General features: G+C 34.9%; 2 long non-coding RNA genes across 3 annotated transcripts in view; one reads left to right on the top strand and one right to left on the bottom strand.

Annotated features, from left to right (window-relative positions):
- The window catches only part of LOC110484004 (uncharacterized), a 57,094-nt gene extending 50,974 nt beyond the window's left edge, over positions 1-6,120 (bottom strand). For both annotated transcript variants that reach the window (XR_013339879.1, XR_002467672.2), the window contains exons 1-2: positions 6,036-6,120; positions 749-893 (exon numbers count right to left, since the gene is read on the bottom strand). This is a non-coding gene — a long non-coding RNA (uncharacterized LOC110484004). The remainder of the gene's footprint in view (positions 1-748; positions 894-6,035) is intronic.
- A 4,062-nt stretch (positions 6,121-10,182) lies between these two features.
- Positions 10,183-15,910, top strand: LOC116183531 (uncharacterized). The gene is made up of 3 exons (XR_013339802.1): positions 10,183-10,215; positions 12,764-12,816; positions 15,572-15,910. It is a non-coding gene; the product is annotated as an uncharacterized LOC116183531 (long non-coding RNA).
- Positions 15,911-26,475: the final 10,565 nt, after the last annotated feature.

The following is a 26,475-nucleotide window of genomic DNA, read 5'->3' as shown; positions in this document are numbered from 1 at the left end:
TAGCTACTGCTTATCTGCTGAAATATGCTAAGTAGTCATTTGAAGGTTTTTCAGACCTTTTCAGTGCAAAGTAAAAACCTTTAGTGGGGACCCAACTTAGATGCTTCTACACAAATGGATGTAACATGGGGAAACTCAAAATGGGACACATGATAAAGTGTTTGAAGAGTATTTGGAGAAAGAATGAGGGAAATTAGTGAAACGGGAAATTTTTGGGAACATGTAAAGAGGTGAATCCCTGAAAGATGGTGCTTTGTGATGGACAAGGGACACCCCTGACAGATTGCATCCTTTGTGTTGCCTGTGCTGGGGCAGGGACACCTCTGAAGGGACTGTGGCCCAGAGGTAGCCCATGCCAGAGCAGGGAAGCAGTATGAAGCAAGAAGTAGCTGCAGAAAGAAATCTCTGTGTACTGTTCCCAACCTTCTGCACTGCCTGTTTCCTCATCAAAAGGGTTTGGAGGAACTGAGTGTAGTGTATGGTGAAAAAAAGAATAGTTGAGACAAGGAAAGGGAAAGAGCTGCACTGAAGCTGAGTCTGGACAAGAGGAAGAGAAGGCATTTCCCCAAATATTTCATTAGTCACTACCTTAACAAATAATTAGCAAGAAATTTATTTAAATGAAATTTAATGAGCTGAGATTTTTTTATCTTGTTACAGCCAGCCATGGTGACCAGAGCCAGAAACAGGCTGATGTCCCCAGAGGTTGATGGTGGCAGGGAGGGATGGCGCAATGTCAGGCACAGACCTGGAGTTGCTGGACAGGACAGGGAGTGGAGGAAAAACCAAGGGCAGGCTGGTACATCAGTATGCAGGCTGGACATGTCTCAGGTATCAGGGCAGTGGTGGAGCTGTCAGTTTTGTCCATCCTTTGCCAGGTGAGGGGAAATTTACTGAAACCAATGAGAAGGAGAGGGCTGTTATTGGAAAACACAGAAAATAATCCCTAAATGGATATCAACACTGAAGACGAAGGGACATGCTCTTCAGGATGTCAGTAATTTCCTTATTACAACTACTCTCTGTTTGAGGAAGACTGGTGACACTGACCTTAGGACCTAGATGGACTTTATAGGGATAAGCATAAGAAAGGAGAAAAGATATTTTAATTTTTCTTGTACAGCAACAAGAATACAATACTATTACTAATGAGGTTTTCAATATTCATCCAGATTATGATTGCTGGTATAATTGTTGCTTGCTTTAGCCTGATTATATTGCTCAGTTTTTATAAACAAAAATTCTTGGCTATATGTATTTGTATTTAAAATATTTATGATGCATTTCCTTTTAGCCATACTAAGATTTTGATCTTTGGGATGTTTTTGCTATACTTTTGATCTTGTTTCCATCCTCTTTTCAATTGTTATTTTATTCTGAGAAGAATGAAACAGAATTTTACATAGTACTGAAAATACAGAATAATATTCAGTTTGTACATGTAAAAAGTACAACTCTTTTTTTTTTTTTTCCCCACTAATTTCTAATATCCTGATTTGCTTTTATGGACACTCCTGAATATCAAGTTAATGATTTTTGTGATAACTGCTTTTGTAACCCCTAACCATGCTTCTGAGGGGTTGATTGTCAGCTCAGAGCTGTTCATTTTTTATGAGAAGTTAGAATGGTTTATTAAATTTTTTATTACAATTGTAAAGACAATTGTTATTGCCTTTAATCTTATCTTTATTCATATTGAAAGTCATCTGCCATTTCAGCAGCTAATCTGCTAGTTACTTGTTCCTTCTGCAATTACTTCAAACTAGACTTTATCCTTACTATCTAGAATAAACTCCTGCCACCAACAAACTTTGTCACTTGGTTACATTTTCTAAACTGTATATTGATAATTTCAGAAGCCATGTCAGTGTAACTCATCACCAATTACTCAGTTATTGGTGGTCACCAGTAGCTGACCTCTCTTTCCTGAGATCTGACTTTTTTACCTTCATTTCCTCTCTTTCTCTAAATAATTTGACATTGCAAAGCTCTTTTATGCCATAGCTGATAAGTTTCTTTAAAAGCATTTAGCAAGAACCTTTTCAAACCTTTGGAAACCCAAGAAGGTTTTATCCATTAGATTTACCTTTATCTTATGGTATATTTGAGAAATCAAAGTGATTTTCACAGATGTTCACAAAAACCCGTAAGTGACTCATGAAATTTTCTGATGATAGAAAATTGGAAGCTAATAACAATACAGAAGTAGTTCAGAATAGAAGGAATTAGATGATCTTAGAAATGGATTGAAATATGGGTGATCATCCATTTATATATTAAAAAAATTTGCTATAAAATGGAATTTTTTTGTACTTCAAAAGATCCAAAGTCAAAGAAATTAACATTCTGAGCAATTACAGAATGATAGAGTATTTAGGGCAGAATGGGAAGAGGTGAGGGGTTGGACATATCACAGGCTCTGTCAGGAAATTATTTCTGTTACAGAAAATGAAATACCAATAACATTTGACAAGTATTGCAAAAATCCTATATTGAATCTTATATATAGTTCTGGACATAATTTTTTGTTAAAGTTGAGATGACCAGAAGGATGAAAACTTTATTTTATTGAAGGCAACTTATTGAGCACAGAAAGCTTTGTAAGGTAAAATCTGGGAGAGGATATATTTTGCCTTCCAGAAATAAATACCAGAGAAAAGGATGATTTAAGCTAAAATGCATTTGCGCAAGAGCAAACAGGTATAAACTTTCTGTGATCAAATGCAGCATACATGTTTAGGGAATATTTCTAAGTATGGGAGAAATTAATATTGAAAAAAATACTGTGAATGGGATTATTTAGTGAAGTTTTTTGCAACAGCAGGGCACATAGTCTATTACAAAAAAGTGTCTGCAGCAGAAAGATATCTGTGATCTTTGAGTGCATGAGTGAAGTAGAACTATATTGTCTTTCTTCTTCCTCCCCCACCCCCTTCTTTTTTTTTTTTTTTTTTTGTCTTATTTCTCATAAAGGTTTACATATATTTACTTAAGCGTATACTTTTGGTTCAATTAAGCATAATTATATAGAAACCTTGGGTGTCCCATATTGTGATTCAGCTTTGGAGTTTGTTTTACAACTCTGAAATCATAGTTTACTGAGATGCCCTGAAGTGAGAGGAGAGAATGAGAAAGGAGCTCAGCAGACCATTAACATGTGAAGGTAACTATCTAGCTGTAGGGAACATTTTCTATATTTCATTGTTATTAATAAGATGATCAGAATTTGAATTAGGCTATGGAAAATATAGAAAATTTAAATACTAAAGAAAGCAGAAATACAAATATATTCATAATCAGGTGGAGAGTATAAAACCTACCAGGAATAGCATAAATAAAGTTTATTTAAACTAGAGAAGTAAGAATATTGTTGATTAAAAAAAAAAAAAGTATTTTCTTTTAGTTGCTCATATGAATATAGTTATACTGTACTTGCAGAGAAATTTTGATTCAGGATAGTTAGTAGTTACCAGTTATAATATAGTCACGGTTACCAGTTATAATATAGTCATCATAATGCTAAAATATTCAACTTTTTTCGAGACAATACGACAATACTTCAGCCTTTGCATATAGTTTATTATATTTGCATGTTTAAAGGGTTTAGTTGTACATTGCTGAGGATACCACTTAGAAGTCACTCTCAAATCTGAGATTTTATGTGGACAAAGAATTTGATAAGTGGAATTTGACACAAAGTGGCACCTTGCTCTTACAAAATATACAGAGTAGAGAAGGAATATTAGTCATGTGAAGTAGTAACAGGGAAAGAGCATTTGATCTTATACCCTCTGCCATAAATGTAGAAAAGAAAAAACGTGAATCGAACAGTGACTTTTCTCCTTGTTGCCCTTCATGTCACCTCTTTCTTGTGAACTTTGATGTTTAGCATTTTTCCAAGAAGACTGAGTTATAAGGGTTTTCCAGAACTTTATGGTCAACATAAAGTAAATAAAACCTGAATTTTTCTGTCTCCTTCCTCTTCTGACTCAAATGTTGTTAGTCATGCTCTGCCTTTCAGTGAGAGCAGTGGCAAAAAAAGCACCATGCAGAACAGGAATGTAATGATCTAGTCTGACTGGCACATTCCAACAGGATGTGCTGACACCTTTGCCATTTTAATGTATGTCCTTCATAGCTTTCCTTTTAGAATTGTTTCATTTTTAATTTAAAAATCCTCATACCCATTTTTCCACATTAAAGTTTCCATTTCAAGGATGCATTTGTGTGGGTATCCAACAGATGTCTAATGTTTCTAAAATTCCTTAAAATTATTGAAACATTAAAATACCACTGCACTTGAGAAAATATTTTAGCCAGAATGATCATTGCTAAAGCACTAAGGATAGTATGTCATTTAATAGAATTTAGAAGAGAACAACATGAGGGACAAGTATTTGTGAGTCTTGCCTTTTCTTAATTGATGTGTACAATGACAAAGTTCAGGATGCAACTATCTTTTGTTAATCATAAAAAAGATTTTTAAAGGAGAAGTGAATGCTCTTATCCATAGGAGGGGAGGAAAAGTGTTCCCTCAGATCCAATTCACCAGTGAATTCTTGTTGCATTACTCTCATTAATACTTATACGATGGTGCTACCATAAAATAGAGACCCGCTAGACATGCATTGTATAAAAAAAGAGAAAAATTAGTCCCAGACTAAGTGCCTATAAATAGGATACAAGAAAAGATTTGCTCATAATTCTTCTTTAGCTTGGCAATGATTTAACTATTTTCACTAATTCTCATGTAGCTGGGAGAAAATATGTGAATACTGAACATATATGCAGTCTGAATCAGTCAACTCTCTTGCGTTCTTACAACATAAACGACAGAGGGCTGTGAGAAGGAAAATTTTTGTATGGTGATTGTTACAACTTAGTGGACCTTGTCAGTTTGTAGTGCTGTAGCTGAGAAAGGGTGTATCTGAATTTAAAGTATGAGGTTTTGAAATTTTCTAAGATGTCTGAAAAGTCAATGTGTTTCTTCAAGCAGATGGTGAAGATGGTTATCTTTGGACTAAGCAGAAAAAAAATTAATTTAAATTTTCTCCAGTTTTATATTTTTGTGGAGCATTTTGTGAGCTAAAGACTGTGGTGGCCCCTATCTAAATAGTCAAGTTCTTATCATTGCTTTATTGAAAATTCTTTTGTTCTACAGAACAGGCTTCTTTGACAAGAAAGGTCTTGTCCAAATGGTTGTCTGAAATACCCTGACTTTTTCAAGGATTTTGGCCCCTTTCATGTCTGGCCCTTGTCTACCTCTTTGGAAAATAATTATAATAAATTGTGGTTTTTATTTAGGAATAGAAGTACAAGAACTACAATCTGAATATTTTATAATTTATATTTTATATTTTATAAATTATATTTTATAATTTTATAATTTATAATTTATATTTTATTTGTATTAAAAGGACAATCAATTTCAAGCAGATAGGTTAGGGATCAAAGTCTGCTTTTATTGCAACTGTGCCTAAATGAACAGCTTCAAACTTCTGTCAGCCCTTACTTGGTATAATGCCAAGAAAGACTACTGAGAAGATCAGCAATGCATTTAGGTAATTTAGGCTCCTAGACTCAGAAAAAGTTATCATTTTACTACCTGTGTGTGTCTACTCCCTTTCAATATTTCTTGTTTTCATTTTAGTATGGAATATTCTCTTTTACAGTCAGTAGAGTGTAGAAAATTCAGTCAGCAGTCTTTTTCTGATCCCTGGAGCTCATGGCACACAGGAGGAGTAATCTGAAAATCCTGTTCCTACTGAAATTCATTTAAGTGAAAAACACTCAATATCTTGTGTGATCATGACTTTTGTATAATGTATTGTCAACAGCAACTTGAATGGGAATGTAGCATATTTTCACATGTAATTTGTATCTTGTCTCCTTTTTTCTGGATAATCTGGATCACATAGAGGAAAATCATTTTTTCTTTGAGAGGCAGGGGGTTACAGTTCCTGCTGAGTTTACAACTAATGGGTGTTGTAAGATAGTGCCTTAGAGCATGATAGTGCTGATTAGAAATATCTTACCTTTGAGAAGAGGAAGGACTCCCACATTCCACTGACTTTCAAACTCAGCAGGAACATAGAGCCAGGAGCTATGGTTTCTTTCATATTTACCTCTGTCTTTGTCCTCATTTAATAACACCTTCATTCCACACAGAGAAGAATCCTTTTAGGTTTTCTGAGCTATTACCATAAAGATTGAAGAAAATCCGAGGAAGAGTTTGTGAAAAATAATTTGGCATGACTACATCAAAGTGAAATGAATTATGAAAAGTTTCAGCTATTAAAAATAAAGTGAAAAGAAATATAGTGATGATGAATCAGGGTTGGAAAGACAGGAGGAAGTGTCATTAAGATAAAACTAGTGACTTCCTCACAAGGAAACAGCACTAACGAAAGGGATGGTTACACCTCCTCCACTCCCCATGTTTTGCCTATGGGCCTCTTGTGTCAACACTCATGACCCTGTGTCTGTGCAGTAGGAGGGATAAGCAAACTGATGTAGCTAAAAATTAATCTGTGATTATGTTGGTTTAACAATCAGAACATAAGCAGTAGCTCATAGAGGTCTAACAAAGTGCATGAGGAAAATTTCAGCAGTGGTAGATCTCAGTCATTGCCCTTCAATCAGTAAGGAAGGCAGCTGCTCAGAATTAATGGTAGAAATTGAACTTAAGCAAATTATGAAAAGTTTTGACAATTGAATCTGGACAGCATAGTTAAAACAGAGCTGTGTGTTTTCAATCTGAAGAAAAGAATGGTAGAGACAGTTGTAATGACTATCTAAATGTAAAGGGACAAAATAAAGGTGAAAGGATCAATTATTTTCAATAGCCAACAAGTACAGGATGAGCAGTAATGAAAAAAGAAATAGTAGTAACCCTTTATGACATTTGATGTGTTCAAAATCCAGGAAGAACTAATTTTCACAATATTTCTGTGTATTTAGTGAATATTATCAATACATTTTATGAAGATACTAAGGTAAAAAGCTTTTCTGCCTTTCCCTAATTCAATCAATGTAAAACTTAGACTAATATTGGAAAAGATTTGTATTTGTTTTCATTATGAATATATCAGGATTGAATCCAAAAAGGGACTGACCATTCTTGAATGTTGAATTAAACACCTACACTCCATGTATAGTGAAAGGAAAACAAGTACTTCACAATGAATTCCACAGAAAAGAAAATAAAAAGCCTACTTTCTAGAAAAAAAAAAAAAAACAAACCAAAAAAACAACAAAATAAGGTTGCCTAGAGTTATAGTCCATAGAAATATTTCATCTCTCTTACAGACACAGTAGCTTTACTGGGACTGCTCAAAGACAGCATCTTAGGTTGGCAGGACAGAGTCTTTCCCTAAAGGTAAATCCTTGGGAATTTAATCTTAAGGACTGAAGTCCTTCAATTTAAATTTATTCTTCAAAAAATATATAATATTTTTCAGGAGAGAAAAAAAGAGGGTTTTTTGTGGAGGTTTACAAACAGGAAAAAATATGCAAAATACATTTTGGGATAATCATATTATAGGTCATATATGTTTATATGCAGAGATATTTTCATACTTGAACTGAAAGTTTGCCTCAAAAAAGGTTAAAATCTTTTAATTGCCTTCAAAAGTGCTATAAGTTAATTTTCATATATTATTGTAGTAATCAGTCTAAATAATGTCATTAAAGCCCTCTTTTAGGGCATCTGTGTATGGTCCACAGAAGTGTGTTAGAGGCTTTAGAGTCATGCAAGAATATGAGCTGCTACTTTGAAGTGATTTCAGTTTAAGTAGACAGTTTGCATAAGGAAGGGAAAAAGAAATTTAAAAATTAGAATTATTAGGATAGAATTATTTTCCTCTTTCCCTATGCTTCAGTAATTTCCTCTCACTTGTTTGGTTTCATTTAGCTACCTTAGAATGATATAATACTGCAGGATTTTTTTCTTCAGTTCATTAAAAAAACCCCTATATATTCAGACACCATCTCATTGTACATTTCAGGATTCCTAAAGTCCATTAAAGTAACTATCTTCTGCTGATTATCATTCTCTCTACTTTATTATTTCCCCAACCTATGCTCCTTACTTCACCATGCTTCAATTTAAAGTTGTTCTCATTATATCTGTCAGTATGCCTTGTCAGGAACTCTTTTGCCATGACACTTGATTAGGATTTTTTATAGATTAGACAGAAAAGAGGTTCCATTTTGAACCCACTTGATGAAGAATTTGAGATTTTTCTCACATGTTCATCCCTTGGATGGAGTGCCAGTGCATTAAATGAGAATTAGGATATTGTAAAGACTAAGCTAATTTCCCATGCTCTTTTAATCTCTGTAAATGCTTTTAGAATTTTTCTCTGCAGTATCCATCCTTATGCCAAGAAACTGTTAGAAACCTTGAAGCATAGGGCTGCTAGCACCTTCAGGTAACAGCTTGAAGAGAACTGTGCACAACTGCATTTACCCAGTTATTAGTTCTAACTTGATTTAACAAGCAGAGATATAGCTTTTTAAATTCTTGATGAAGAATTGGAAGTTAAGTTTACTCGGCATGAAAAAAAGAAGGTTTTTATTCCAGAAATAGGTATCTGACTTGAGCTGTTTGAGCCTTTTTACTTCATGCAAGGTGCCTGGAGACATAATGTGGTCACATTCATACACTTGATATTGTTATAATATGATATAATTAATTTTGTTAACCACTCAGCTCAGAATCATTGATCCTCTAGGTTTAGTCAGGGTACTTTGAGTGCTAAGCATGAACTCTGCAGAACCTGTTGTGGATAGACTCTTTCTTATCCCTGGAAAAAAATACTGTAAGTGGCTGAAATTGATATTTGCAGTTGATATTTGCAAAGATATGGTCAGAAAAGTTTTAATTGTATGGCTTTAATTCCACAATATAGGAAGTCACAGCTAAAGACCATCTGCTGTAGCAGATAACAATGTACTGATGCTGTCAAATCTCAGGAGCACAGCAGGATTGCTGACCTGCAGAATACTAGATGAAAGCAGATGTAGTGACTCTGTCTGTGGCCTTTACAATCCCTTGCCTGCTGAAGTAATGTCTTTAGAAGACACAAAAGTTGAATACTCTGATGTCAAATCACTAGACAACTTCATTGTCATTATGCCATCTAGCTATCATGGTCTTTTAATCCCAGAAACCTGTTGTAATAAAGTTAAGTAGACACTCCTAATGCTTATTAGAAATGCATCTTCCTGAACCCGTGTTCTGCTCTCCTCTTCCCAGTCGTACACCTGCTAATACAGTGTTCATTTATCAGTTCAAATTACTTTCAAGCTGCATTTCCAAATTTTAGTAATATTATCAACAAATCCTCACGTACAGAAAAGATGTCTCCTATTGAACCTGGCAAATCTTATCTTTTTCATACTGTAATGGTTGACCACAGTAGTAATACCTCTAATTCAGTTAAAACCTTTATAGAGACAAATTTGTAAAAATTGCTTTTTCCCTATTTTTATAATGAGGTAGATTTACTGGACTGTAGCAGTTCTGCTTTTGTATTTGCTTCAGCTTTCAAAATTGTTTAAATCAAAAAAGTTAATAGCCTTCTGTCATAGTAAAAATTAAGTATTTAAGAAAATTAATTTAGAACAGGAAGCTTTATATATCTACTTTAATAAATGCAAAAATTCTGCATGTCCAAACATATTAACTGTGAAGTTTATTACAATATTTTAAGAATCAGCATTTCTTGAAAAAGAAAAAAATCAACTGAAGGATAAAGGAAAAACACTTTTAGAAAGGCAGCAGTATTTGTCGTGTCTTGAAGATTTACCTTTATATTTTACTTACTTGGTTTTGTTTTGGAATTAAGTTATAGGGATGCTAAAGGTTTAGTTACTTAATCTCATGGTTGATCCCCAGTCAACAACTAAAACACCCCACAGCTGTTTGCTCATTTTCTCTTGGTGGGATGAAGGGTAAAATGTCGGTTGAGTTAAAGACTTTTTAATAGGTAAAGCAACAGCTGCATACTCATGTAAAGCCAAATAACAAATCCATTCACACCTTCCCCTGAGCAGGCAGCTGTTTGGCCATCTTCAGGAAAGCAGGGCTCCATCACATATAGTGGTGACTTGGGAAGACAAACACTGTCACTTTGATTCTCTCTCTCTTCTTTTTTCCCCAGGTTTATGTGCTGAGCATGATACCATATGGTATCCCTCTGGTTATCTGAGGTCAGTTGTCCTGGCTGTGTCCTCTTCCACTGTTCTGCATCCCCAGCCTCCTTGATGGTGGGTGGTATAAGGAGCAGAAACTCTCAGTGCAGCTCAGCAGTGATGAAAGCATCCCTGTGTTATCAGCCCTGGTTACAGTGCAAATCCAAACACAGCCATAGGGGCTGCTACGAAGAAAATAAATGCTATCCTAGACAAAACCAGCACACTTATCCACTAGTGGAATAAATTTAATACTGAAAGGCTGCAACTGTACTGATGCTCACAACAGAAAACAGACAACTGTATTTCACTGCAGTTTCTTTTTCCATTCCACTTATAAATGTCAAAAATTATCATAAAGGAAAATTAGGAAATTGCATATTGATAAGTTCTTCACAAGCTCTAGGATTTTGTTTAGATTTGTTAAAATGAACTGTGGAAAAGAATTGCTTTCATTAATAAACGATTTTTCACAGGACCAAAGTCACCACAAGAAGCATATAATGTGTTTAATTTCACTGTTCATTGTATTCTGTTCACTATAGCAGTTATGGTGAGTCATTTGTGATAACTTGGACTATATTATTGCTTCAAGAATTCATTTTTAAAGACCACCACTCTCCTGAAAATTGCCAGTCTGCTTATGAACTGCTGTGAATCTTGTGATGTCTAGAATTGTAAAATCTAAAATTTGGAAATTCTCTTCAGGCTCAGCAGAAGGTATAATGCTGGAAAAAAGCACAAGGACCCTCTACTGAGCAAGTCTGGCCAGCATGTGTCCAATGGAATTCAATTTTCCAGAAAATATTGGGTGAATTAAATATCCGTCACATTATAAGACAAATATCCACATAAAACCATTCTATATTGCTCTTAAACAAAATACATGATTTTGCAGTAAAAGGACTCTTGCTTTTTTGTATTCTTTATTTAGTGAATTATTATTGTGTTTGGATTAACAATAATTATATAAATGACAGTAAAGTACCACTAACAATGGGGAAAAATAAATTAGAGACTCATGAAAAAGACTAGGCTGTTACTCTGAGTGTGCTGCCCACCATGATGATGGGGGAAGAGAGAAATCCTGGCAAATGGAAAACGTTTTGTGAACATCATTAAGACAACAACAAAAGCCTGTACACTTTAGACAGGTCTGTCCAACCTCAGTGCTTGTAAAGATCATGAAGAATTTCCTTTTGAAAAACACTTCCATATGTAAAATAAAGAAGGTGACCAGGTAAGACAAAACCTGGTAGCTAACCTGGTTGCTTTCAGCAGTGCATTGAGTGGCAATAGATAGAGTGAAAGAGCAATGAATAGAATACGTCTTGCAGTAGGATTTCTGAGATTTTTTTCTTTCAGCATGCTCATTTGGAAGTAGAGGAATTATGAGCTGAAGAATTGGATGGATAGAGATTCGGATGCATCACAAGGGTCTAAGTAATCAATGCCTTGATAGCCATTTGGAGGTTGGGAAAAGGGTGTTTCTGTGTTGATTACTGTGTTAATATTATACTGCATCATGAATAGCCACCTTGATGACAGGTTAAAATGCATCTTCATTTCAGCAAAATTATAGGTGATGCTAAAATTGGAACAGCAAACACAGCAAGCTCTGAAGTTTCAGTCCAAACAGATCTTGACAAACTTAAGAGTGATAGACAGAATTCTGCAGGGAGAGACTGAGACAACTGGGCTTGTTTATTACAGTGACAAAGGTGCAAGCCAAATGGCAGATCACAGTTTCTTGACAGGGAGTTAAAGACATGGTGGAGTAAAGTGAAAGATGGTAAAGGCAGCATCTTGAAATTATTGAATGGGGTTCAGGCTGGACATTTTAAAAAAATGGCATTTCCACTAAGTAGTATAATGCTAGAACATGTAAGCCACAGAAATATTTAATCTCCTTTCTTGGAATAGCTTAATAGCTGAAAAATCAAGTTTCTGAAAGAAATGAACAACTAAAAGAACCAATATTTTTTTACCACTGGTAGAGATAAATATTATTAGAAAAGGATAATGTGATTCAGGACAGAGAACATAAGCAAAAAGAAATAGAAATGTATAAGAAAAGAAAGGTTATCCTAAGACACCCATCTTAATGCAGTTGAATGTGCTTGGGGAAATAGAGGAAAGATGAGGGAGCGACATAAAAATTTATGAAAAATATTATCTTAGTGGTTATGTGAACTGGAGTGGGCTTAGTATGTCACAAGTTGTGTAAGTTGAAAATATCTTACATGTGTAGGACAAATAAAGGAAAGCAAACAGAAGGCAATCACAATCCTAGGAGTATATAGGGATTATTTGCTATCATCATAGCTGATAAATGAAGAAAACAGAAAATCCTGTAGAACAAGAAAGGACAAGTTCACTTTTGACATAAGAAAACAGCCTTCTGATGTGCTACAGCTGACAGAAAAAGATGTGAAAAAGATCACATATTTCTTAAAAGAAAAATAATATTTTTATGGTTTATACTTTGAAATTTCTAATGAGACTTAAAAAAAATATTTTTAGGCCTTCAGAGGTTAACATTTTTTTCTTTCTTTTCTAATTACAGGAATTAAGCAAATTTATTAACTATGAAAAAACCTTCAGTTATTTGTCCTGCCAGTAAGTCTGTGATACTGTGAAGTATGATTCTATAGATTTTCTTCTTCTTTAAAATAACTTTAACTAAACAGAAGAAATTGAGGCTAATAGCCAGATCATGTTATATATTATAATTTTCTGACTACATGTATATAGAGAGTCTTCTAATCTGATTGAGTAGACAGCTATGAGAATACTTCTTATTGTCACTGTGCAGTTTTAATGAGTAGTTTTAACAGAAATACATTTTTTAAACTTAGAGATACTTTTCATTTCCTTATTAATACATCTATTAATATTTTTCCATGTTACCTCTATTAATATTTGTCTTTTTTAATAAGTAAACTGCCATTGCAAAATAAGAACAGCATAGTTAATTAGTTTTGGTAAACTTTCTAATGGGTTTTTTTTTTTTGCATAGCAACTCTCGTGCCAACAACTTAAGCAATCAGAGCTGACAATCTCTATTCTAGTTGTGCCCATCAGAAAAATTCTCTTAGAATCTGTACATTTTATTTCCATTCATGCAAAAGCGAGGTAGCAGTTTTTATCCCTGTACACAGTGTATGATTATGAAAAATTCACAATGTAGAACAGAAAAGTTGAAAACTTTTAAGATAGACTGATAAACTCATAAACAAATTAACTTACAATAGAATTTATGGTAGCAAGGGAAATAAGCTTGACCTTTTGGGTCCATAGTAATGTCATGTTATTAACAACTGCAAATAACTTAAGATTTTGAAGAGACCTGCAAAACTTACAAAATCTGATAAAATTTTCAATGTAAAGATAACATGACTTCTCTGTGCTGTGCTTTGCCTTTATTTTTGGTGTTTAGGTCTGAGAGATTTGTTCATTAACATTCCAAGTAAGTTTGCCATTGTATAAGCCTGGAAAGACATGCAGAGAATAGATAGAAGTACATATCTGTTATGAAGGATTTAAATGTTTCTTTTGGCTCTGCAGGTGGCCAAACAGAGCATAAAGTGGTCAGAAAGTAGTAAAGAGTTTGGTACTATTTCAGCAACCAAGGAAACTCTTTCTTTGTGGTGTTTTGGAGTGAATATATCTTGAATATTGCATTTGATATTAGAAGCTACATTCCAAAAGAGATTTTGACAAACTGAATGGAGTTCTCAGGTCAAGCTTATAAAGCAGCAACCATCCCCCAACAAACCAAAACAGAAAGGAACCCCAAACCCTAGATCCAGGAGATGGAGGGATAGATTTCTGAGGAAAGATAATAGAAGAAAGTAGGTACATCTTGACTCAGTAATGAAAGGGGCAGGGAGGATTAGCATACTATAAATAGCCAATGGTTTGAAGTATTAAGCCAGAAAGTAATAATTTAGTGCAGGATGAGATGATTTATTTAGAATATTGGAAATAAAGAAAAGAAACTGTAAACTGAATGCCAGAACAACCATTGCAAAGTAGGTGTGTTGACCATCTGATTGGATTGAAATTACAATGCAATGGCAGTTGTTACACTACTAAGGTTTATTTTTAACCATGAATATTAAAAATACCATAGACATACATAACAACAGAAAGTTTGATTTTTGGTGATACTGTTTTATTTTATAATACAATAAATAATCCTGGCCTGTGTTATGGGGAGTGTTCACAGCTGGTTGAGGAAAGCGATCCTTTCTCTTTATGCTTTTTAATAAGTTCCTTTATCTGAATATTTTTTTAGCAAATTGCTGCCATGAATCTATACATGCTAAGGTGTTATGAGGAAGAATGAAGAAGAAAAGAGTAAAGGATAATAAGGAGAGTTTTGAAACATGAAAAGAGAGAGAATAAAAGCTGTTTGAATAGATCATTTGGATGCAAAAGTAGAGGTTAATATTGTCAGGGCCCTGATGACAATATCAGCCCTTACTGTCCTTGCTCAGCCTCACCTGGGGCCTCTCTGTGCCCCTGTGTGGGGCTCTGGACCCCAGTACAGCTTGCTGGGGCCTTCATTCTCTGTCCAGGGCTGGTGTCCAAGTCCCCAGAGCCCTGACCATCCCTGGACTAAGCCCACCTGCACGCCTGGAGTCTGTCCCTCCCCTCCCCAGCAAGGTGCTCCATGGGGCACCTGGGGCTTCCCCCAGTGACCCTACTCCCTTCTGGCTTGGGCAGTGGGACAGGACTGCCTGCCCAGCCTGGGAATTCCCCAGGGCTCCCAGCTCCCACAGGGAACTGCTAGCTCACACCTCCTTATTAAGGAATATACTCAAGAGAGTAACTTGTAAGTGGGTGAGAAAGGATTCTTCTAAATCATAAGTCATTTGCCTCAGGGAAAAGAAAACTACTCTCAGCTGTTATTCAGCCCAGCTTCACAGACAGCTCTTTCTTGTAGAGAGGTGACACATTGAATGCTATTTTTCTATGACAAGTTAAAGTTTTCTGTGATTTTTTCAGAGTAAAATAGTATTTTATGCTAACATATTTTCTGTAAACTTGTAAGGACTTCTTGGAATGGAATTGCTTAAAAATGGTATGTTTTGATTCGTATGCATTAAATATACATACATATTGATAAGATACTTGACAATAAGTTTACATTATTATTGCATTTACATTTGCAATGCTATTGTGCAAAAGTTGTAAGTTACAAGACCTTGAAAGTTTCCACAGCATTGGTAATTCAAATAAATTTTGAAATTTGCTATGGAATATATAGAAACCTCTCAGTGTTCTAACACTTGAATTTAAAATGGTTAAGATTATTAAAAACAAGTAAATAGTGCTTTAACATTATATTAATTTCATTTTTTTCCAGCTCTCTGAGAACTCTTCAATTTATAGCATTGAAACAGTGTCCTTTGAAAAAGACCTGATTATGTTGCCCTTGTAGTTCCAGAAGTCATATTTTAAAAAGGTCAAAATGCTTATCTTTATAAGAGAAAAGTCATAGCTACTTATTGGTCTTGAAGTTGTTTCCTCATCTGCTCCCCTGATGTTAATTTCAGTGCTTTGGCTTTCTTATTGTCTTTTTCTTATAAGCCTGAGGCATATGTTTCTGATGTACTTAATTCAAGACAATAAAAATCAAATCAAATAGAAATGAGCTCTTTGATCTTATAAATAAATTTCTGAATTAATCTTTTTCTTTTCTATAGTTTTTTAAAAAGACAGTGGTGCTTTTGATGTACTGACAGAGGAAATTGCCCCTTATATACATACCTCAGTTCTCATCTTCTTTTGGTCACCAAAAAAAAAAAAAAAAAAAAAAAAGCCAAACTTGGCCTTCTAAATGTCGATTACATTTCCAATGACCATAAAGGAATCACAGGTTTTCCTTTTATAATTGTTTAACCTCTTTGGTTTATTCTGGAACACTTCTATTGATAGCTCAGGGATGAAATATTTAGAGTATGGTCCCATGCAGAGCTGATAAATGTTCCAGCCCTAATTGTACATGTATTGATGAAACGTTACAGCAATATAGTAGAGCCTTTTAAAGTGGTTTTGTGTCTAATGATATTAAAACCTACTGTTTTAGTTAAAGATTTGCTATTGGAAATCCTTGGTCTCCTTTCAGGTGCTTGTTCTCCTCACTAGTGCGTGCCCAATTCTGAACTGATTGTTGTATAGTCTTACTCAAAATGTGAGATTTTTTTGGAAGGTGAAGATGAAAAGATAATCTTATATTTACTTAAAATTACTTTCAGTTTCTGGCTTAGGAAGCATAGGGAAACATTATTGATCACATCAATCTTGAGGTAAATTTGTGATTAAAAAGAATTAATGAGAAAATTTTCTTGCTGAAAACTTTATAGACATATTAGAAAAAAATTGCCTTAATAATGATTTCATCATTTGGATGAAATATAATAATTTAATTAAAGTTAATGAAACATAAAACACTGAAGACATACTCATTTTGGTAACTTTTGAGAAGGTGTTTTTGATATTTATCTACTTTTACAAATTATTAATTAGTAATTACTCTAATCCTGAAAGAATTTAATCAAATATTTATAAGGTTCTTTTGTGTTATAGTCTTATAATTTTACAACTGGTGCAAATGTAAATACATTTGACATATAGATAATGTAACAGGACTTTTGAATTCCACAGCAAAAATATGCATAAAGTTATTAATTGAAGTTATATTTAGGCACAACTAATGATTTTTAATCTGGCAATCATTTGTTTCTGTCATGTCAGAAAGCTATATATTTCAGTATAAAAGGAATAAAATCTCGATGGGAAAATGTTGCTTTTTAAACATGTTTATTTTCATAATAAATTATGCTATTTTTCTTAATTTCTTTTTATGTAAACCTCTCTTTTATGAACATATTTTTTGTTCAGAAGGTGAAAAATAGTCTGTTTTGGAAAAAAAAGTTACACTTCTCAATATTTTTTGTGTATGAAGTGTCTCTGTTTTAGGTATGAAGCTATTAGCTGTTGTAGAGACTTTGTAGCTTTTGACATATTTCTTAAACAAATATTTAGTACAAGGTTATAAATATTAATTGATTGAGGTGACAATTAGACTTGGAAGTATGTGACAGAGGAATGGACAGGTCCTGTGTTGTCAAATAAAGAGCAGATTTTTATTCTTTTTTCTCTGTATTACTTTCAGCAAAATGTTTTCATGGCAACTTTCTCTACCCCATAATTGATTAAAACAGCAGATGATTCATAAGGGAATTAACTCTCTGCTGTATAAACTCTTGTCTTTGTATTAACAAAAATGTGTCAGTCAGCTGGATGTGAAAAGGACCTCATACCTCTTTGTATGGCATTTCTAAGTAGCATTATCCTTTATCCAGTACATCTTTCACAGGAGAAGAGCTCACATTACAGCCATCTAAAAATTTGCTGTTCAAGCAAACACTGAAAATGATTTTGCAACTTTTTGCCTACTGTCGAAATAGCTAGAACATTTTTTAAAAAAGCTCATCAATATTTATGTTACTCATAATTCCTCTCTCTTTTACATGGACAAGCTTAATGAATTGAGGCCAATCTGTTAATTTTACCCATGAAGATTCCATCAGAAGTGGGACATAAAATTATCTTGTGGACACCAACAAACTTTAGACCTAAGCTGAGTCCTTTGTTTTGCAACATTCTTTGGACTTGAATAGTTCTCAAAATTACCAAAACCAAAATTTAGCATAGTAAACAATACATTTGGTGCTCTACAGCTGATCTAAAAAAGACTTGACTATGTTTGTATCTACACAGTGTTATATTGATGTCTGAGCTAAGAAACCTGAGCACAATTAGGCTGAATCTTTTTCTTAGTCAAGGTTGACTAGCAACTTCTTTGGTTGTATTCCTGTTTTATATCATGAAGAAGCTGAAAGGCTGTGATTGTCAGGGCTCTTAAGATGTTAATAGGTCTAAACACCCTGACCAGCCTCACCTGGGACTTCTGATTACACCATCCATCTGCATTGAGTTCCAGAAGCTTAATGTGAGCTGAGGTCTGATTATCCAGTGCCCTATCCTTTGAGTGAAACATACTTGTCCTGTTCATGTCATGTGGAAGGACCTTGGACCTACCCTGAATGTAACTTGTCTCCTGAAAAGACCTCTCATATGGTACTTATAACTTGCTTCCAGTCTTGTCTTTGGTCCTGTCTTCTGCTGCTCCTCACTGGATCCCTGGATAAACTCTGTGTCTGGTTCATCTCTTTGCTTTGTCTGGGGCTCATGCTGGACTCCATTAGCAGCTCAATGACAGGTCCACTTTGGTTGGGAAGGGCACTACCCTCTGAGTGCCCTGAACACTTGTGATTGCTCTTCCCTGAGGGGTGGCCATGCTCTTTGTGCTTCCCTCTCCTGCTACGGTGTGGTGATTCTAAACAGCCAGGAAGGGGGATGGTATATGGTGAAAAAAAACCCTAACTAACCAAGCCAAAACACAAAACATTCAATGTTGGACAGAATACAAAAATCTTGGTTTGTAAAGGACTGGTGAACTTCACCTTGCCTGAAAAAGTGTTTGATGCACCAGCTGAGGACTAAGCTGTCTTTAGTATTTCCTGCTTGTGCCACTGAGAATTTTCTGCTGTGTGAAGAAGAAAATTAAGATCCACACTAAGTATTTGGTACTTTGAAAGGAAGGTTTTTAAACTGGGGGCCTCCTGTAATCACTCTTCCTATGGTTTGTCCGTCAATTACTGGTTATTCTGTTTTCACTCTCTTGTTTTCCTGGTGCAGATGTATTTTTATATGTGTAATTGAATGCTCTAGAGACTTTAAAGTTGAATAATATATTTTTTTAAATAGTTCTTTGACCACTGTAAGAGTATGTATTTTTACAGAGAGATTATATTTTCTCTAAAATAGAGCTTGAGAGACACATTTTATGAAAAACTTTGTGAGTCTGTTGATTAAAGTATTCATATGTTCCCAATAAAGTATTCATATGTTCCCAAGACCATTTAAAGTCTCAGCTTCCTAAATAAGGAGATCCAATGTTGGTCTTCTTACCTGCTTGTGTACTTTTTGAATCTGACTGTTGTTCTGTATAGAAATCTTTTCCTGTTTTTACTTGAAACTGCATCCTACAGGAGCATGAAATCATTTACACTAAAAAGTAGCAATAGCTAAAATGCTTTCTGTCCCCTTTTTTTTTTCAAACAAATGACTATTTTTCTAATTGAAAAGCTGTTGGCAGACAATGTTTGACTGGTCTTAATCACTTAAACCACACATTTGAAAAGTGAGATCAGTAGAGAGAGTTGTGGACTTCGAACACTTACACATTTAGCAAAAGTAGAAAAGTAAACAAGAATTGCTCTCTATTTCAACAAGTATTGGCAAGATCTTTGGTATATTTAGATATGTTCAATAAGTTAATATATTCAGATTTTGCCAAGATTTCTCAGTATCAGTGGCTTTACTGTCATGGAATCTAGAAACAACTCCTCATACCCAAGCAGTTTGGAATTATAGGTCTGTTAAGATCCTAAAATTAATCTCTAGAAGATATTTTTGCAACAATTAGATATAGCTTTCAGTGTATTTTTATAGTTTTCCTATAAATGGTTGGCATTCATAAAACACTGGTAGATATTCTATCAATTTAATAATATTCTCTCAACCTTCTGATGTTGTTAAAAAAAACCCAACAGTATACTTTTGGAATTTGTTATATATGTTTGTTTCAATATATCTGTTCAGTCCTGAAAAACATTGTGGGCTTTAGCACTAACTTATATCACATCTTAGCTACATCTGAATGGATATGGTGTTCTGGAACACCCTTTGCTCCCATTTAATTTTTATATTATGATGTAGTATTACATTAGAAGCTGATTTTGCCACTTGAAGGATATACATCATTTTCTGTCACATACATCAAATTTACACAAACCATGATTATTTTATGAAAGTATTTTTAAGTGTATTTCATATTTTTAGAAATTATATATCATGGCACATTTATAAACATCATTGCTAGCAGCAAAAATATGGGGCCACCATGACATAATAGCCACACTTTTATTAGGTCTTAAGTTACTGTGTAATTTGGGAGAAAAAAATAACTCTAAGACTAACCAATCAATTGGGGAGTGTTATGATATTAAAGATATTGCTGATTTTGAGACTATCAAAGCGATACTGTTCAGCATGATAATTAGGCATCTTCACGTAGTATGTGAAAATGGCAGGCCTAAAACCTGTGCAGCCTTAATTTAATCCTCCTGTATGTATGAATTAGGATAGCAGTTTTAGTTACATAATTGCATAAAAATTAAGGGATCATTTTTTTGTTTGTTTGTTTGTTTAGGTTTTTTTGAGAAGACTGTAACTTTTCATGTGTATTTTAAATTCTTTTAAATTCTTGTCTAGAAACATAAAGACTGTAGTGTTTGGATTCCTTTTCCCTTAAGGAAGGCATATAATTGTGATTCTTTTGTTAGATGACTCAGCTGTTTCTCAGTACTATCAGTTTTTACAATACAAAATTACCTTCAGAATAATATTACAGATTTATTTAAAATACTTGTTGGTATCTCCCTAATTGCTTCTCCAGCTTTTGGTAGGAGCAAATTTAAACTTGAATGTATTATACTCAAATACTTCCTATTCAGAAAGGTGTAAAAAAAAAAAATTTAAAAGATCTTGTATGAAAACCCTTTTTCAAGTATATTATATTTTGCTTATACAAAAGTCTTAGTTATTGGGCTTTATGCCAATAGTTGTTGTACTCTAGCAATGTTATCAAGCTTTTGAAAGTATCTGAACTCAGAAAATTCTAATGAGTACAAAGTACAGTTTATATTGGGAAAAAATGTATGTGTGAGAATATATAAATTAATAATTAAGGAAGTTAAGGTAAATTAAGTGCATAATTTCAGTCCTTATATAGATAAAATAGGTGATACAGAGGCTTTGAAGGAGTACATTGTCATTATGAATTTATTGAATTTAAGCTTACTTACCTTAAATCAATCTTCCTGTGATTACAGTACAGTTATGCAGTTAAATGATGCTGAAAAATTCCAAAGAATTTTCAATCAGGTCAGGTTAATAATGACAGAAATAGGCTGTGCAAAGGCAGGTGTTTTGTCTTCTCTTTTTTTTGTGGATGTGATCAAGGTAAATGCTTCAGTTTCTACTGGTATCCAATAAATATTAATTTATGCAGTTTAAAAGTAGTATTCTTTGGTTTGTCCAACATTTTTAAGGGCAATTTCATTCAATTTTTTGAATTAAAACCACTAATTGTAATGTCTTTTGTAAATACAATCATTCTGTGTCAATCAATTGGAATCGAATCACATTTCCACAAGGCCATCCAGAAGATTAACTCAGGAAAAGTCCTCTGTAGATATGGGACTTCTCTAATGTTTTGATGACAGAATTTTTTGGTTGCGCTAATGTGTAGCAACTCCTACAGTAGAACACTGTAAAATTACTGCCTGAGAAACTGTTCTTTTTCTACTTTTGTGTTCCTTTCTCATCCTATGCTCTGTAGCACTTAAAAGAACTCCACTGAGGTGTCCTTTGAAGTAATTTGTATAAATGGAGTGCTATCCAATTATCCTATCCCTTGACTACTTTTGCAAATCTATACCCTCCTTTGGCTCATGTAATCACAGAAAATTCTGAAAGTAGCAAAAGCACCCAAAAAAATTGCCAGATGTTCCATATCAGTCAGCTATGAGCAGCAATATAACTATTTGTGAGTTTAAGGATGTCATCTTAATTAATATACTTGACACAAGAATAATTTAATTGAGCACTCTCAATTAAACTGAGTATTTAGGTGAAACCAAAAGCTTAATTTAGTTTTTTCCTGAATAATAGATATCAAAAAATGGCTGTTAATGAGAGACCACAGAGACCACAGTTAATATCATACACTGACTATACCTCTGCCAAACATAAATGCTGGAAATGGTAAACTAACATTTTTTTTTAATGGTTTGCAATCTAGAATAATATCAGATGTGATGTAAGGTATAAATTTAAAATGTAGAATAGATTGCAACAATGAGAGTGTTAATAGAATAATGAAAGTTGTGAATTACCTATAAAATACATTTTTTTTACCATAAGAAAATAAAAAACCTCACAACCATTCTACAAACTCTCTGCTGTAAGATAAAATTTGGAGGCTCATTTGATGGTCCTTCACTCGTAGAAAAACTGAGTTCTTTCTCAGCAAATTGTGGGAGAATGCCACTGGCTATCAGGAGGCTTATAGTTCTAGTATTTGATCAACACAGCCTCTCTCTTCATTGCATTACTGTCCCAAGAGGAAAGCTACACACATACCTGAATTACATCATCTGAGTGAGAAACTTAATTCTGAAAGTATCACTCAGTTTCTTCTATTACCTTTCAGAGTAATCATGTTCGCAAAAACAAAAAATGGTTTTCTCAGCATCTTTGGATGCAGCCTATTTTGTTGGAAAACAGATTTATATCCTACATATTTGCCATGTTTACCATTGCAACATGATGTTCTTCAACATGCAACAGAATTTATGGACTGGAAAAATTGAGGTGATTCTTGGATGTGTCTGATCAAGCCATACTCAAGCACAAAGTCCAAGAAGCTAAGCTGAAATTTTATCTTAGTCAAAATTTGTGTCTTTTCAGACTTTCACATTTATATCTAATATTTTGTTCTACTGCTTTTAATCAGATGTAAAATTTTGAGAAAAATCAAATAATGTGACATAAAAAAAATTTCTTCGTATAGAAAGCCATTCATGGCCTCTTTTCAGGAGAAAATTGAATTTTATTGATGCTGAAAGGGCTGGCTCTCTTCATACTGAAGTGAAAGTCTTGTGACTGTGTAACACTGAGAGCTGATAAGTTTTTCATCTGGTTAATTAGACATATCTGATAGAGACTACACATTAGGAAGAGAAAGGTTGGCTATGTCATATAGTATAAAAATCTTATTTCATTTGAAAACAAATGAAATATGCACCAAGGCATATGTCTGACTTCAGCCTACAGTGTGAAAAGGAGTGCAAGTCTGAAATTGACTATCCAGCAAAGCCCACTCTTGGTTTGTTGACACTATCCTGGTGAACTTTGGTTCAAAGACCAAATTAATGTCATTTGATACAAAACAATCACTGATTATTACTATATTTATTCATTATTTGCCTGAAACATTTTGTGCTCCTGTAGAGTTTCCTATGGATATACTTACTGAAACTTGATTCCAGGACCTATGACTTAACAAAATCTTACACCTCATTCTGGTAGGTTTTTGCACCTATTTCAGGGCCCAGAATGCACTGGCAGGATCTGCAGAGTGCTGCAGAGAGCAGCCCTTCAGAAAGGCCTCAGCAGGAGAGATGGTCAGAGAAGAACCATCTGGAATTCAGCAAAGGCAAGTGCATGGTCCTGCACCTGGGGAAGAATAATCCTAGGCACAAGCACAGGCTGGGGGCTGACCTGCTGGAGAGCAGACAAAGACCTGGGGGTTCTGGTGGACACCAAGTGTCCGTGAGCCAGCAGTGCCCTTGTGGCCGAGGGGGCCAGTGGTACCCTGGGGTGAGTTAGGAGAGCTTTGACAGCAGGATGAGGGAGGTGATCCTGACCCTCTACTCAGGTGAAACTCTGCCCAGTTCTGGGCTCCTCAGTACAAGAGAGATGTGGAGCTCCTGGAACAGGCCCAGAGGAGGGAGACAAAGATGATTAAGGGAAAGGAGAATGACTCTTTTGGGGATGGACTGAGAGTTGGACCTGTTTGACCTCAAGAAGGGGCACTTGAGAGGAGACCTCATCAACATCTGTCAGTTCCTGAAGGGACGGTGGCAGGAGGATGGAGCCAGGCTCTTCCCAGTAGTGCCAAGCAACAGGACAAGAGACAATGAGCAGAAACTGATGCCCAGAAAGTTGCAGCTGGGTATGAGGAAGAAATCCTTTACTGTGGAGGTGACTGCACTCTGGAACAAGTTGCCCAGAGAGATGGAGTCTTTCTCACCAGATATTCAAGAACCATCTAGATGCAATCCTGTACAATTACATCTGAAAATGAATAGTTTAGCAGTTACGCTGTGTTCTTCCTCTATCAAGATTTGTGCTCTTCAGCAGGAAGAGCTGGGAAGTTTGGATTGATCTGAACTACAGTTGCTGGCTCTGATTTATATTTTAAAATATTTTTTCTCAGATTTTTTGCTCTGCTTTTTAATTTCGTTATTGGTTGCTGACTCTTCTTTCAATAAATTAATATGTGTTAAGTTATTCAGTGGGATATCCATTCACAAGAAGCCTTTTTTATGGTCTCCTGAAGACCATGAGAAACCTGAGACTATTTCAAAAAGTGGACAAAAAGGTAGTCCTCAGTCCTTCAATGAGATTTTGAAAGAGAGTTTGTGCAACCTTTTGTCTTTGTTTTTTGAGACAGTTATAGTTCTAAATCACTTAGAGAGATTAAACTCTTGGTGATGCTAAATCACTGTATGATCCATATTAATTTAGCCAGCCAATGAAATCTGCCCTACAGATCTCTGTTGTGGGAGGACAGATTGTGAGAGAATAGCAACAGTGCTGAAGGCAGTCTTGCCCCTGAGGAGTTGCAGCTGTGCTAATTACCAAAGAGCAGGAACAGCCCTGCCCTTAACAGGTCACAGCTGTGTCCAGTAAGGATGGGTGTTATAAAAGAGTGGGGTAGCTGGCTGGGAGGTGAGCTGGTCTCAGTTGGCTGTGCTGCTGTGAGGAGCAGGGGTCAGGTGTTTGTGCTAGGGACAGGGAGAAGCCAGCCAGCTGTGCAGAAGGAAGAAAAAAAAGGAGTCAGTGCTGCAAGAAGTTGTCTGTGAGAACTGACAGATAAAGTATGAAAGTTTTACAGTAGGATGATAAACTGGTGGTCAGTCAATTGGTGCCAAGCACTGATGCTAACGCTCTATTGAGGTACAAGACTAAACTTCTTTATTCTATTGTTTTAAGATTCACTATTCCTGAGTCTAGTGTGACAATCTTTAGAAGTCTTAATATTACATAAATATTTCTATAAACTGGGGAAATTTTCTGTTCATGTGTTATTTTTATAACAAGCAAATTTCTGTTGAGCACAAAGGTGTAGTGGAAGTAAAACCACATAAATGTCTAGGCTTGAATAAATTGTTAAAAACTTCCTGGGACACTCCCACCCCTACGGTGTGAGCAAATCTGCCAGCAACAGGTATAGTGTTGCTCTTCTAGAGGCTTCTGTCTAGCAGATCAGGCTGCCAGCTGGAAAGATATTGTGGGAAACCCCTGGTGAGCAAGTGCAGTATTTTATAATAGTCTGCCAGCTGGCAGACTGCCTAGGATGGTATTTCTGTGCACTCTTCAAAACACTTTAGGAAGTTTATTAAGATTGCAGGCAGAAACCATGACAACTAGTAGCAACTACATTTCTCAAGTGCACTAGAAAAGCATATATACAAATAAATGTACATTGTGGGAATATACAGGTCAGTCCAATTCTCTGTTGTAATTTCAATATGTATTGAATAAAGTGGTAGCTTGCATCTGAGCATTACAGCTTAATCCAGGTGAGAAGGCCAATGGAACAATGCTTTGCAGTTAACATTTTTGTACCTGTTTGTTGTGTATCAAGTGATATATTTTGTGGTGCTGGATCATCTTGTTATGTTCCTAGCCACACATGTGAACCTGCAGGAAGGTCAGTTAACACTTAAGAGTTACAAATGTTAACAATGAGCTGCTATTAGCAAATAAGTAATTCTCTATTTACTAAAGACTAAGAGCTCAGATAAACCAGGTCTCTTGATGGATCTTGTGATCAGTAGCCTGCCCTGTGTGCTGCAGACAGATCCTGTAGAGCTCTAGGGGGAGCAGTGCCTGTGCTGTGGCCACCTTTTGTTCATGGCTCACTACCCTTGCTGCTCTCTAACACACAGATAAAAATCATACTAACAAGTAATGTGAGGAAAAACTTGCAAAAGCAGGCTCAAATAATGACTGAAAGAAATTAGTTCAAACAAAAAGGGGAAAATGAAAGTATGTTGAAGTCAAAACAAAATTTAAAAAATAAAAGGAAAAGTAGTAGTAAAAAGTCATATTTACATAAAAAAAGTATATAGCAAAAAACCAAATGAAATCAAAACCAACCAAATACAGGAAAAGTAAATTTAAATAAAAAGGTCTAACTTAAGCATGTAAAAATAGAAATAAAACTTTCTCACATAAATCAAACCTTTTATGTTAATAGTTTCTATAATTTTCTTTGTGTTTTTA

The sequence above is a fragment of the Lonchura striata genome, chromosome 4 (genome assembly GCF_046129695.1).
Source record: "Lonchura striata isolate bLonStr1 chromosome 4, bLonStr1.mat, whole genome shotgun sequence".
NCBI classification, from domain to species: Eukaryota; Metazoa; Chordata; class Aves; order Passeriformes; family Estrildidae; genus Lonchura; species Lonchura striata.
Note: the sequence above shows the minus strand (reverse complement) of the source record. Positions and strands in the feature narration are given on the sequence as shown.